Raw genomic sequence first — 12,972 nt, 5'->3', positions numbered from 1 at the left:
TTCTTTGGTACAGTCCCTGACCTACCTAACTTTCATGTTCTCTGAAAACAGACCTGAGTTTAGGGCAAAGCGGAATAAGAGTGAGAGGAGTCAGAGCGCCCCAAGGTCAAATCTCACAGGAGGTGGCTTGCATTTCTTAGATTCTTTACTATTGCTATGATTGCATACCATATCCAAGGAAACTTACAGAAGAGTTGCTTTGGAGCTTACAGTTTCAAAAGGTTAGAGTCTGTGACCATCATGATGGGGAACATGGCAAGCGGCCAGGCTTGACACTATAGCAGCAGTTGAGAACTTAGATCTTGAGACACAAGCACAAAGCAGAAAGAGCTAAGAAGGAATGGCATGAGCTTTCAAAACCTCAAAGCCACCAGTAGCACACCTCCTAATCCTTCCCAAACAGTTCCACAATTGGAGACCAAAGCTATGTGGGCCATCTTCATTCAAACCACTGCAGGTGGGCTACGTCTGCTCTTTATGAAATGAAGATGAGAACACCCATCTTGAAGTGAGGAGTGAAACACACAGAATTTGATAGGCATTTAATAAACAAAGTGTCCTTAAAGATGCAAACTCTTTTGTCTTTGTGACTATCATCAGAAAATGAGAAGAATGGAGTTGTTTCTTGTAGCCTTGGATTTGACTTCCTTGAGATTTGCAGCTTCCACAGAAGCAATACTGCATCAGCTCTGAGGTGAGACAAGTTATAAAACACCTGCTTCTTCCCTCTCCCCTCTCCCTTGAGGAAGTCCTTGGCTTTTTACTCAGTGATGTTGTACTAGGCACTTTTCTACTCTGAACACTTGGACTTCCATAATTTAATAAGAAAGTGATTATGTCATCATAACAGTAGCACTTTTGTTTAGTGCTTACTACATGCCAGACAAACCTTTGCTTTTATTATCTCACTTATTGTGATGATGAGATAATAGGATAATAGTGGCATGATAATAAATAAGAAAGTAGGTATATTTTAAAATATTTTTAAAGGGGTGTGTGTCTGTGTGTCTGTGTGTGTGTGTGTGTGTGTGTTTGTATGTGAATATGCACACAAGTATCCAAGGTGTTGACAATAGAAAGGTTACAGGTGCTTGTGAGCCACCCAAAGAGGAAGCTGGGAACTGAACTCAGGTCCTGTGCAAAAAGGACAGATGCTCTCAACCACTGAGCCACTTCTTCAGCATCAAATTCACTGTTTTTATTCTGAATGATGCACAAATAGCCCAAATAATTGGTCAAAACTTGCACAAAAAGCAAAATGACAGGCTTCAGGCTTTATAATTCTGTGCTATTTCAGCATTCCCAGAAATTATCACAACATAATGAAAAGGCAACCAACTATATAATAATAATCAGAGAAATATAAATTAGAGCAAAATGAGTCTCATTTTATGCCTATGAGATGACAAGTATTGCAAGGAGAACCAATGATAGAAGGTGGGCACTCAAAGGCCTTTGAGTCAGGACAGACATGTAAATAGAATTAATTATTCTGTAAATATTAACTAATAATGGTTATTAACACAGCAGCAGTTATTCCTTAACCCACTATTTCATAAATAAAAGACACAGCAACTTGTTAGCTTTATAATAAGCCTTAAAACAATAGGGCTGGGCAGACAGCAACCCCCGTAGGCTTCTTTCCTATCTCCCAGCCACACACCCCATCCCATCCCATAATCATTTCTACCTAGGCTGCTTCCCATCCAAAATCCCCTTAAATACTTGCACATGTTCCATTTGGGCTGCTTCTGCTCCATCAGCCTAATTCTCAGAGCAAACTGTTCTTGGCCATGTGCTGCTGGTTACCCTATCGTGACCTGCTCATTTCCTCCTGCTACATCTTCTGCTTCCTCTCTCCTCTTCCTCCTGATGGTCTCTCTAAGACCCCAAGCCCAGAAACCTTCACCCCACCTACCTCTCTTCTGCCCAGCCCAGGCTGTTAGTAGCTTTATTAGCCAATCGGCAATTGGCGATAACTGGGGAGCAAAGTTACAAAGCATCACTTGGTGTACGTGAGAATGTGCTCATCTAGGGTGTAACCAGATCTTGGAGAGCCAGTAATTAACCATTAGATACGTAGTTCTAGACTAGAACCAGAACAGGGAATGCAAGTGTGCTGGCCCAACAAGCCTGCTCCAGGATCGTGTCCCAGGAAATCATCATGTGCATCTATAAGAAGAGGAGTTTCTAGTTCTTCGCACCATTTGCCAATGTGGGTGTTTAAATGAGAAATGCCTCATAGCCTCCAGCCTTTGAACCATTATCCCTGGGGCGGTAGTGCTGTTTGGGAAGCTTTAGGATGCGCAGCCTAGCTGCACTGTATGTCACTGAGGGGAAGCTCTTATCGGCTGACAGCCTCACCACACTTTCCAAGTTCCCCCTTCCTGCCTCCTGCTTCCTGCTTGATGTTTGAGATAGTATCTCTGGCTTCCTGACCTGCTACCACATCCTCCCTCCTATGGACTAAGAAATAGTTCATAAAAAATGTATTATTTCTTATCCTGCTGAGACCATAAGCCAAATAAACTCTCCCTCCAATAAGTTACTTTAATCACAACATTATAAAAGTAACTAATACGTGGATAAAGTAATAATACATGTGGGAAGGCTGTCCTGGGCACCACACCATGCTGAGAAGCACCCTAGGGCCCCATATCCTAGAGGCTAGGAGCATCTTCCCCTATTTTGACAACCACACATGTCTTCACATATTCCAAGTTATCTTTAGATATGCAAAATCATGCCCAGATAAGAACCGCTTCCATAGAAGAACATGTTCCAGGATGCTCACTACAGGGTCACTTGGGAGGTGGGAACAGGCACTCTGGGGTTGCCATCTGAAAAATAAATAAGTAAAATGTAAGGGATGCCCAGTATGAGATAGTAAGCTGACGTCAAGCACAATGAATCAGATGCGTGCAGTAGAAACATGGATCTTTACTCACAGTCCTGAAAAAAGAAAGAAAGAAAGAAAGAAAGAAAGAAAGAAAGAAAGAAAGAAAGAAAGCAGAATCAAACACAAAACACAGATTTATTTATACAAATGACCAGTATTTGTTCACAGAAATATATATAGTTTGAATCTATATATCTACATCAGTGTTTGAATATATACATAGATTGATAGATAGACAGACAGACAGACAGACAGATAGATAGATAGATAGATAGATAGATAGACAGATGTAGATACCTGGGCCAGTAGGGACAAGGATGGAGCAGTAGAGGAATAAAAGGAAACAGAGGAAGAGTGATCTCATTTCAGCCAATAACAATGGAGGTTAGGAAAGGATAAACTTATGTAGGATCAGATAATAATGCTATATGCTCTAAGGTCAGAACCATGTTTTCAGCTGCTCCAAAAAGAATGAATAGACTGGTAATAGATGATAAATACAAAATTGCAAGTGTGTGTATGTGCACGTGTGGGCGCGTGTGCATACATGTGTGCGCATGCATGTATATGTGTGTGCTCAAGCATGTGTGGAGCAACTTGGGAATATATTTCAGAATGGTTTGTGTTGTCACATTGATGATATTCACATTCCATCTCGATTCGTTGTCTTCGTTGTACAATCTGAAATTCTTAGATGTCACCCAGCTTGTCCTGGGACACGGAGCTTGATCCCTGACTCCAGAGGCCGTCACATTTGTGTTACATGTGAAGCTGTTCTTTGGTCAGGGACACCTGGACTGAACATCTCAGCTTGTTTCTCATGTGGAGGTGGGCTGGGGCATCAAACCCTGTTTGTTCACAGGCTCTAGGAAGAATGCCCCATTACTGCTAGGATCAATCCTCTGTCCTTTCTCATCATCACGAGTGTAGTTAAGCCACCAGGATCTATTAGGCGACACTGCTTCTCATAAATAACCCTATTCCAACTTAGCTTATCCATTAAGATTTTTCTAGACTACCTTAAAAACCATAGTGACGGCCGTTGCTCTTAGTTTAAGAACCTATGTTTCTGAATTTAGCATTCAATTATTTTTGTGATCTGGCCTAAGGCAGTGTTGCTTCCAAAGAATAATGGGATCTGGTTAACTGAACTGTCATCTCAACACTAAACATTCAGTTATTCTTTAGTCAAGACGCTGCACAAGTTATTTACAAACTTCTAGGTGGTCCTATTAGCTCTTCAGGACTATCCAGATGTTATGTAAGAATGGAGGAGAATTTAAAAGCAAGATCACGTGGGGTAAAGAAAATAGTAAGCTTTAGAACAGGGTGTCACTCACAGATAAATTTGTGGCATATGAAACCACAAACAGAAAGGACCAACTGGTCAACCAGTAAGCAATCGGCATGCCTAACATAGGTTTACGACACTCGGGCTGCTGGGTGGCTCAGCAGTAACAGCAAAGCGTAGCTTAGCTCTTATCTCCAGAGGGAAGTGCAGCAGGGTGATAGGTACTATGGTGCGGCGAGTTGAGGACCACCATCGAGAGGAGCCTAGGGAGCCTGGTGAGACGTGATGAAAAAGCGCCATCAAAAAGACTGCCAAAAAAGGGAGCCTCAGCTAAGATCTGAACAGTGGATACAAAGCTGAGGCTGCCGGCGTGCCGGGTCCTGAGTCAGCAGACATCAGGGAAACCCATTACAGGCAGAGACAGTGCAGTCCAAAGGTTCAGGGGACATGGCAGGTTCAAGAACAGCACTCTCCATCTCCGGACATATATATTCAATGTGTGGAAACAAGACAAAAAGCTCATCCAAGCTACACGAGCCTGCAGAAAGGCTGTGGGGGTGGAGCTAGTGATCTACAGACCCAGAACCCTTGACAAATGTCAAGGGTAATGTGTAAGCCTCGCTGAGGCCCTGAGTTACAGCTAGCACGGTGCCATGAAGGCTGCTGTTTTTCCTTCAGATGCCCCTGGCGCTCTATTTGACATGGCTGTGGGAGCCAAGCAGAGGAGAAGCATCGCTCAGGCGTTTTTGACAGAGAAGACACCGTCAGACAGAAAAGCAGAAAAGGAAAGGCAGACGCAAGGGCAGCAGGAACTTGGCTAAATGAATAGCCGTGGGAAAAGGCAATTTCTGTGTGGTCAGGAGAGGGCAAGAAAGACTTAAGAGATTTCCTCCCGTGCTGTTCCAAGTTCACTCGTCTTGAACTTTGGATCTGCTACCAGAGAGGGCTTCCTGCGAGGGAGATTTGTGTGGTCTCAGGAGTGTGGCCCAAGGAGAAATTGCTTTTTTAGCTCCTGCTGAATGAAGTTCTGTGACTGCCACTGGTCAGATGTCACAGCGGTCAAGAAAGGATGTTCTCTTGCCCTACCTTTGTGGGGTTGGTCCTGGGAATGATTAAGGCAGTACTATGCAGAGATGATAAAATACATGTTATTAGATGGGAATAATCTAAAGGAAATATCATGGTGAGGAAATCAAGTGAAAGAAAAGTAATTGCCTTATTTATTTTTTAATTTTCATTTAATTTTAGCAGCACTGAGAATTGAGTGCAGACCTTCTGATGCTGGGCGGCCACCTAATTGTTAAGCTGGCTCTGCCCCCGCCCTCCACCTTTCTTTGTCATTGTTTAAATTTGGTGAAAGTACTATGTTCTGCAATATTTTTTCTTTTTCTTTTTTTTTTTTTTTTTTGAGACAGGGTTTGTTTCTCTGTGTAGCCTTGGCTGTCCTGGAAGTCAGTATGTAAACCAGGCTGGTCTCAAATTCACAGAGATTCCTGCTTCTACCTCCTGAGTGCTGGGACTAAAGGTGTGTGCCATCAAACAAACAAACAACAAAAAAAAAAGGTATGCGCCATCACCACCCAGCATTGTAATTTCTATTTTTAATGTAAAATACTTACTAAAACTCAACCTAGTCACTTGGCTAAACCTTTCTGCTTTTTAATATATCTTCTTTTTTTAAAGAATGTGTGTAATGAATTAACTAAAATCTGAAAATGGCATGCCTCCCAAACAGGAAGAGCCTGGCTACATGTTTATCTGCAATAGGAAGCCAGACCATGTCCTTGGAAGCTTAAGAAAGGAAAGCATTGCTTGGATATTTTTGACTGAAGCTTTGAAAACTAGTATAATTTGGAAAGCTGCACAGAACCAAGGCAGTAAGGGATGGGACGATTTTCCAGGCCCTTTCTGTTCCTGTCAGATATCATCGGGCACTCTGGGGAACCCAAGTCAAAGGTATCTGACTTGAAAAAAGAGCTAGGCATGAGCACAACCGTTTCAAAGCAACACTGAGTATGAGAAGGACCACAAAAAGAGGCCAGAGAAGAGCCGTGGGAAAGGAGACATGCGCTGTACACAGATGGCTCAGTCACTCTTTAGAGGAAAGTGCTGCAAGGGTCATCACTATTCCCCTCTGGACAATGATGGCTTTTATTCCACCCCCTTTGTCAAGAGAAAACACTGGGTGGAGAGACAGCCATTTCCAGAGCTGCTTTCTTCTGGGAGGGGTCCTTGGCAAAGTCATGAATGCTGATTATACTGTTTATACACAGATAAGAGTAAAGAAGTCATTTGTTCTTGGGGAATTTTAATGTGACTGTGGGGTAAATGACACAGGAAGGAATGGAGGGAGGTCAACAGGATGGTTGTCTGATGAAAAACACGAGCCTTCCATCTCCCCTCCCCCCGCACACACACACACACACACACACACACACACTCCAAATGAGTACATGGACTAACCACATTTCAGGACCGTTGTACCATATGGCCCATTGACTTCCCAGGGGTCGAGGGGCTTTCCAATAAAGCGTGGCCTTTAGTGTCTAGCATATATCTATATCCTGGATTTCTGCCTTCCAAAACAGTCCTGGACCTCAACTTCTGTGCTTCCTGGAAGTCAGTTTTACATATTTAAGAAGATTGCTCCAGAGTTGCTGAAAAGACCAAATTAAAATAGAACTAAAATAAAAAACACTGTGTATGTGTGAAAGAGTATGTGTGTAAAATCAATAAATATGAGTTCCTACCTATTACTATTTATTGAGAAATATGTTCTTGAATTTTAAGGAGCTGACTTAAAAATCTTAATTATAAATTGTGAAAAAATCAAAGTCCTATTTTAATTGCTCATAAGACTTCAGTCATAGGTGAAGCGTAAAGCCAGCACAGGGGCATGCATTTTATGTAAGTGATAAATTACTGAGGACCTTGCATAAATCAAAACTTGCATAATTCATGACTAATTTTTTCACTGGAATAAATATAAAGTCTGAAGATGCTAGAACATAAATCCACAACCATTGGAGCATAGTTTGCCTTAATGCAACCCTATATTTCCTCGGCATTATCTATAATATTTTACAAAGTGCTTTCTCTGAAATTAACTGTAGTAGGTAAGTTTGTTTCCACTGTGTTTCATTACAACTACCTTCCCTTTCAAGTATCTTTTCAGAACCAGTACCAAAATGAGTGCCATCAGTTAATAAGCAGTGGATTCTTTTTTTTTTTTTCTCAATGCAGTTTATTCAGGAACCTTGAACAATCTTCTGACCCTGGGGAAAGCCAGCCCACAGCTTAAATAGCCTCTGGGTAGCCAACCCCAGCATGCCACGTGGGCAATGCAGATAGGTCCACATACACGGAAGCAAGCCAGATTCTCAGCCTTAGCCAAATATGGAGTTGTTTGTGACAGAGAGCACTCACCATCGGGAAGGTGGAAGGCGGAAACCAGCTCCATCTTTAAGGCATAGCATTCCGCAGCTCTCTACAGTTCCCCCTTTTTGTTTTAGACGCATCAGGCAAGAGTAGAGGTCTGATCTCTGATATTAGAAATAAATTGGGACTTTGTACCGATGTTCACTTAGGTGTCATCCACCCAAAGAGCATCAGACCCGTCCGATACCTTTTTCTCAGAGGCGGGACCTGGGGCATCAACCCGCATGCAATCAGACATGCTCTTCTCTGGGTCGAAAGCGGCTGACCCTGAGTGCAGTGCTTAGCCTCGCATCCTGAGCATAACATTTTAGCTTTTTATGGTAGCCAACCATGCTTGGGGAGACTGCTTCAATGGCTGTAAAGGCCTGAATGATCATGGCTGCATTACACTGTTGTGAGACTCTAATCTTGCATATACACCACAGGCAAACCAAGGAGACCAACACCAGAAGGCCTGCTAACGCTCCCATGCCCGCCCATTCCTTCAGATGATTCATGGCTGCAGCAATCCATGATGATAATCCTGTGGCTAGTCCTGCGTCCACTCTGGTAGAATTTACCATAACAATGGCCACTCTCAGCTGCTCCATCATAGTATCGAATTCTCCAGTCCAATTACCTAAAATATAGCTAGACAATTGTTTAGACAGATTTGCAGCATGGGAAAAATTCTCATATTGTATGCTAGTGACACAAAGTCCAGCATACTTCCATTGACAGCCAAGTTGAGCGATTTACCATAGGGTATCAATTTGCTCCAAGCAGTGGATTCTTAACCTTCAGCATCAGCCTCTGGGAAGTCCTCCCCATTCCAGTGACCCCCATCCCACCCCTCCAGCTGCTCAGCCCAGAAGCCTGACCCACTCTTGATCCTTTTCTTTTTTTTTTTTTTTTATCCTTTTCTTTTACCAACACAAAATCCAGAAACTCCTGTTGGCCCTAACCTGAACGCTTTTCAAGAAACTAATCCTTCCTCATCACTTCCACCTCTGCTCCTCTGGTCTGTAGGAAATGGCAACAATTCCCCAGGGGACTTCCTGTTTCACCCTTGTCCCTAGAGAATGTAGTTCTACCGAGCACAGGGAATATCCTCTAAAATTACGTCACATGTCTTACACGTAGATCACAGGTGTGCAATACTTCTGTTTTCACTCACGGTAAAATCTGACTCTATGCTGGAGCCTCCCAGACCTCCCAGGCCTCATCCACCAACTCTTCCTTTTTCTGTTCATTCCAACCACAGGCTGGTGGGTTCACAGGCACGGCAAATGCCCTGTGGCCTCAGAGCCTGTTACACTTTGGGTGTGAAATGCCCCCCCATAAGCCCATAAACACCAGGTGGGTACTGTTTGGGAACATGAGCGCTAGCTGGCAGACATAAGGCACTCGGGGTACCCTTTAGAAGATTGCAGGCCAGTCCCTCCTTCCAGCCTAGCTGTTCTTCACCCAAGCCCATAGTCGCTGTCACTTCTGTAGCATTTTTTTGTATTGGCCATGCTGTTTATTGCTATTTTTCCCATGAGGTGTAAGTTTCATGAGATTTGGGATCTGGATCTCCTTTGCTCTACCAAGAGTGAGTGTGAGTTTATAGAACATAAAATACTATCATGGCAAATAAATAAATAAATAAAAATAAAAAGTCTATGTCAATTCCAGTTCCTACCCAAATATCCAGGCACTGCTTGGTAACATCAGCTCTGCAGTCAGTGGGAGATGGAACATCAGATTTGACTGTGCCAGCTTGTCCTTGTCAACAGGCATTGGAGAATAATAACAAAGTATTTCATTCCTTAACAGAAGTGACGAACAATAAACACATTGTCATAAACATATATCAGACTTTTATTTGCATTGTAAAATCATATTGGCAGCTGTGCAACAATAAAAAGTTAAATAAAAAGTTAAGATCATGAGTTACACAAGAAACAAATAAAATCTGGTCCCTCTGCTTTGGGGTGTGCTGGCTGTGTGTGCTGGCCATCCATCCCTGCCCTGGCGAATGACGTTAATAAGCTATATTCCTGGAGCAGCAAACATCTCTACCCTTTAGTTACTATTCTCTGCCTCGGTAAAGAAGCCACTTGTTAGAACCTGAAATTCCTTTGATTTCAGACTAATTTTCTCTTGTTTTATCCTAACTCAGTGATTCTTCACAGAGATGAAATATCAGAGTTGCCTGAGGTGCCTGTCCACAGTGTATGTTCCTGACCCTTTCCGGAGCTATCCGGGCACTGAGCCTTGGCAGGTGACGAAGGGGAGTGTTTATGAAACAGTGGTACTAGGGAAAGCACTCTGATAATTCCAAGCTGCTCCTCTGATTCAGAACCAATGGTGTAGCAGATACATTGGCTGAGTATTATTCCTGTACGTTATCTTAATTGAATGCTAAGAGAGTTGGGAGGAACCCTCAGTACTCAATGGCACAGTATTTACAAGTTTACCAAAGCAAATGTCTCTCTACCGAGGGAAGAGAAACACGGCCAGTCAATGCCATGGAATAATAATTCTATACAGTGAGTAAAGAGAGGAATTATCAAAGGTCGACACAGGGAGTGGAAGTCTGGAAAGCTACTTGAACTTTAACACATCTTACTTATGAATTATTTTTGTGCCTCAGAGAACAGAACCCACAAGCCGTCCAAACATTCTACCGCCGAGTCCACATCCCTAACTCACTGATACGCATTTCCTGCCTGGGTTGGAAACATTCATTTCTTTAGTTCTAACACTTCTAAACATATCAGTGTCAAGAATAGATTTCCCCAGGCCACTGTGATCCAAATCAGTCTTCATTTTCTGTAATTTATCTCACATCCCAAAGGCTAGAAGACACAGGCTCTGAAAGGTGGATTTTACCAAAGGAGTAAGAGTGAGGAATAATTCAAAGTTAGGGCACAGAGGTGGGATGAGGAAGTAAAACAGACCATGAGACCAGGAACAGTTTCCAAGAGGAAGCAACACTTTAGTCTGTACATGATGGACATGCAAGAGTGACCCGGACCAGAACATGAAGAAGAAAAGGCAGAGAGAGAGAGAGAGAGAGACTGAGAGAGAGGGGGGGAACATGTAGGCTGGACTAAGATGCAAAGGGGACGTATATCTTGAGAATGAAAAGAGCCAAGTGCAGTGGAGCTGGGCTCAGCAGGCAGAAAGACAAGTTAGCCGTGCCATCAAGGTTAACACACAGTCTGTGTCAAGGGATTTGAACTTTATCTCAGGGTTGAAAGGAAAACACAAACAAAAGGAGAGGTCTCTGCAAGCTTTGCAGTTTGGGGATATGCGAGCATGGTTATAGGATGAAATCTGTGACTTTCATGTAGATTGTAGAGAGACCAGGTAGGAGGATACAGGAGAGCTGGGAGGCTAAGCACCCTTCTCCCTATTGTAAAGTGGGAAGGGGCAGCAGAACCTCCAAAGATTCTTCTCTCTTGGGAGCTTATGTTAGTCTACATCAACCTAAGAAATCAGAATAAGCCAGCTGTGGTAGACCAAGCCTATGACTCCAGTATTCAAGAAACTGAATAAGCCAGCTGTGGCAGATGAAGCCTGTAGCCCAGGACTCAAGAGACTGAGTCTGGAGAGTGGCACATTAGAGGTCCACATGGGCTATGTAGTCAAATAAGGGCCAGATAAAGTAACACAGAGACACCCTAACTCTAAAAATCAAAAAAAAATGTATAAATAAGCCTACTCTTTTTTGAATATGTTATCAATCCCCTTGTAACCAAGAACTGCCAAACCATCTTGGTATCTGAGACTGTACTGTGGCCTCTTTGGTACCAAGGAATCATTCAGAGGCTGTTTGGTCTGGCTTGTCATAAATGTCTTGCATCTGCCTATGGATCAGGATGTAGCTATCAGCTACTTCTCTAGCACACACCTGCCTTCCACCAGGCTCACTGCATGGTGATGATGGACTATTGCTTATTGGAGATGAACATGTAAAGAATGGCCTGGATGGCATGAATGAGACCCCACCAGGAGTTAAAATAGAAGACAAGAGAAAGAAGAAATAGAAGGGAAGACAGAGTACAAATTTGAATGGCAGAAAGGCACTTGGAGAGACAAATATGCCAAAAATATTGACATGAACACCAGAGATTAGCCTTTTGGTATTCAGGTTCACAATGTAAGGTGTATCAAATGTCACAAGTGGGTTTATGTGAACACAGATCACACAAACCTTTTTTGTCCCTTGTTTTGTCTTCTTGGGATCAATGCAAGTTCAGTTCCTAGTAACAGCTGGAGGCCGTCGATGCACTCCTCAGAGCTGATTAGCAGAGATGTAGAACAGTGGGTTTGCATTAAAACAAAATATACTGGGGAGAAACTTGGGTGCAGATCATAGGACTTGATGAGGAAGGAGACCTCGAAGTTGAAACTAAAAGTTGCTGACAACCAGAAACAGAAGCTTCTCAAGAAATTGGATATGCTTGGAAAGAAAAAGAAAAGGGATGAGAAAAAGCTAAACAGCAGTAAACATACAAACAAAATCCTCTTCTTCCTCTCCCTTTCCCCCTTCCTCCTCCTCCTCCTCGTCTGAGACTTCAAAAAGCAGCATTGTGAGTGACTATAAAGGGAGAAGGAGAAGAAGAAAAAGAAGAAAAACAAATGTTCAGAAGCTAAAACCAATGACTCTAAAGAGGACAAGTCTAAGAAGACACTTCATCAAGAACTCTCTAGCAGTCACGGTGACAGGGAAAAGCCAAGAAAAAAATTAAGGCTTCTGAAACAAAAGATTTCTGGGGAGAACAGCAGATGGGTCTGTTTTGGTTCTGAGAAAAGCTCAAAAGCTATCGTCATAGTCCAGAGAAGAAAAGTCTGACAGGATGAAAGAATACAAAGTCACTGCAGGGCTGAGGACAGCAGAAGCCCAAGCAGGAGTCCTGGTAGTCGTAAGCAAAGGTGGATGAGGGACTGGCCGCAGCGAGGCCTCAGTGAAGAGCAGAATGGAAGAAAGGACACCACAAGCCATGCGCCGATGGGTAGAGAAGAGAGAATGCAGTGAACACCTGTGAGATAAAGGGAGCAGCAGAGGGGTCAACAGCATTGGGGCAATGACCGGGGAATGAAAGGACTCTGTTTTCTTACTGAATATCTTTATCAAGAGCTAACACACACCACACACAATTTAAAAATCTCTTAATTAAAAAAAAAAAAGTGTTTGCACCCAGGGGAGACTTACAAACACTAAAGGCCCTGCATACACAGAGATCTTTCAGTGACTGCAAAGACAACTGTGGTAGGAGTTGTTCCACAAGAACAAAGTATGCTGGCCATAGCCTCTGAAGTGTGAGCATGTAGGGTCAATGCCATAGATGTGTTACAAGTTGCAGTAATTTAC

General features: G+C 43.0%; 1 pseudogene; it reads left to right on the top strand.

The window, feature by feature from the left end:
* Window positions 1-4,416: 4,416 nt before the first annotated feature.
* LOC110564442 (corepressor interacting with RBPJ 1-like) lies at window positions 4,417-12,453 on the top strand (annotated as a pseudogene).
* Window positions 12,454-12,972: the final 519 nt, after the last annotated feature.

The sequence above is a fragment of the Meriones unguiculatus genome, chromosome 2 (assembly GCF_030254825.1).
Source record: "Meriones unguiculatus strain TT.TT164.6M chromosome 2, Bangor_MerUng_6.1, whole genome shotgun sequence".
Classification (NCBI taxonomy): domain Eukaryota; kingdom Metazoa; phylum Chordata; class Mammalia; order Rodentia; family Muridae; genus Meriones; species Meriones unguiculatus.
Note: the sequence above shows the minus strand (reverse complement) of the source record. Positions and strands in the feature narration are given on the sequence as shown.